Source organism: Primulina eburnea, chromosome 13 (genome assembly GCF_022965805.1).
Source record: "Primulina eburnea isolate SZY01 chromosome 13, ASM2296580v1, whole genome shotgun sequence".
NCBI lineage: Eukaryota > Viridiplantae > Streptophyta > Magnoliopsida > Lamiales > Gesneriaceae > Primulina > Primulina eburnea.
In genome coordinates, this window is record NC_133113.1 from 5,098,900 (window position 1) to 5,101,096 (window position 2,197).

A 2,197-nucleotide genomic window follows, 5' to 3' on the forward strand; every position below is an offset into this window, starting at 1 on the left:
TCACCCATGAAAAAGTATCACTTTTTATGCTAAGAGTATTACTTTTTATTGTGAATATGGATAGGGTTGACCCGTCTCACAGATTATGATCCGTGAGACGGTCTCACATGAGACTCACTCTTTAAATTTTATATTCACTGCATGAATAATTACACTCACCTGCCGATTATATAAGACCTTAGCAATGTGTCAAAGACGAGAATTGGAGCTCACTCTGCAAGGACAAAATGTAAAATTCACAGAAATTATTCATGGAAATGTACACTCCCGTTTCAGGTAAATCAAAACGCATCTAGTCTCGGAGCCCTAATTTTTCATAATCCATCTTCCAATTTACTTTATTTCAAGAAAATTTGATAACCAAATTACCCCTAGACCATCTGCAAGCATGAAGGGCTGGCTATTCACTAGTCAGGTTGCATGTAGAGTTCATAATATTTATGTTGAACTTTATCACAATACAAATTAAAGGTATGACAAGCAAACTGTACTACAACAAAGAAGAAAGTTTAAAAGTTGCAAAAATAAATGATTTCTGTACTCACGTTTAATTTGGTTTCTTCTTATCCTCTTCAAGTTTGAACCACTCTGCATTTGAATTCCTGTTATGTGCTTCTAAAAATATGTGAAAGGAGTAAGATAAAAAGGCAACATTTGGGAAAGTTTTCCTTACTTCTCTTGCATCAGGGAGCAGGAAAACTAGAAAACAAATGCAAAACGGACCAGTTCGTGTTGGAATCATCTCCTATTGTTGACAGGAAATAAGTACTATTCAAGTCTTCGGGCAGAAACTAATCAGACACAATAGGAATGAGTGAGTTCGGTAATGGAAAATCAAAGCCATGGAACATATACAGCAGGCCAAGTCCCAGTCCATCGCAAACAGATGCTGATAGGGGAGGTCTACAGAAAAATTTTGGCACATCAATGAGTGCCATTTCTTTTGGCTTTGTTGCTACAGCCATTTTGGTATCGATGTTTCTAATCATGGCCATATTTGAGCATTTATTCAAACCAAATGCAACCCATGCTGAATCTAGGGGAATTGAATCAAGAGAAATGCAGAAGTTGGGACGTTCAGAAATAGTAAGCCTCTCCATTCGCACTATATCTTTTTTAACTTACTCAGGATTAATTCGCATATATACTCTTTGCAAAATATACTGCTGCATCAAAAGGTTTTAGCTAGCAAGAGACGTGCATGATTAAGAGTGGGTGGTGTTTATATTGAGGGTACGGGTGTTTGCGTTTTGCATTTACTTCATCCACAATCCACATGATTTTGATTACTAATTTATGTGACAGACGCAAACATCATATGCATTGGATTTCTCCGTATTGATGCCAGGGCAGCAATATCCAACCTATATTGCTCAAGCAGCTCCTCTGCCTAGCAGAAGGGAAGGAGTACATTGGCCGTCTCATGAACATGGTTTTGCCTAACCTGAGACAATGGATTCAATATTCAATATTAGTTCATTCATGTTTGTAGATGAGCTTCACATTTCATGCTTTGATATATTACAAGGGAATGCACCTGAAAGAATTTTGGCATACCAGTTAATGAAGAGATGCAACAATTGCGACATCCAAACCTTTCCTTCACCCAAGATGATGTCTTTGCTGCTAAAAATATATAAGCATCGCACATAATATGCTAATTCAAAACTCTGTGGTTGAAGCATACTCATGTGAGATGTATTGAAAAGGCGGGAAACTACCATAAAAGTGCATTATTTTGAGCACTCAAAACATATGCTGTGACGTAAATTTTTCCTCAGCCTGTACCTGCATTCGTCACAGCTTAGCTTGAAATTGTCACATCAGTCTCATGAAACATCTTGCAATCAGAAGGAAGACTGACTGCTAATGATCATTTATCTTCGAGCATAATTTTGTCGTTCAGGTACTCTTTTGTTTGCAAGCGTAGTGATCTGTGCTACATCACTACTGGTCTGCCCGTTGTATCTTGGGAAATAGACGCCCAGTTAAATCCTTGAAGCACATACCAGATGAGACGAATCTGTTTTAAGGAAACTGTACTTGCTACAGGCCTCGGTTTGGTTTTGTTTTACATATACGATACATATATTGTACAACTTTACTTTTATGAGCTTGCTTCGAACATTCTGTTATTTCTATATTTTGCTTACGGTCGGAATATGCATGCATTAACTCAAGTTTTTGGAAAAAAAAA

At 37.4% G+C, this 2,197-nt stretch overlaps 1 long non-coding RNA gene across 2 annotated transcripts; it reads right to left on the reverse strand.

The window, feature by feature from the left end:
* Positions 1-282: 282 nt before the first annotated feature.
* Positions 283-1,633, reverse strand: LOC140810908 (uncharacterized). 2 transcript variants are annotated; one of them, XR_012113343.1, is made up of 3 exons: positions 1,558-1,633; positions 1,365-1,444; positions 283-745 (listed from the first exon to the last, which is right to left on the reverse strand). It is a non-coding gene; the product is annotated as an uncharacterized lncRNA (long non-coding RNA). The 2 variants fall into 2 exon arrangements; XR_012113344.1 differs by having other exon boundaries at positions 1,538-1,619.
* Between the last annotated feature and the right edge of the window lie 564 nt (positions 1,634-2,197).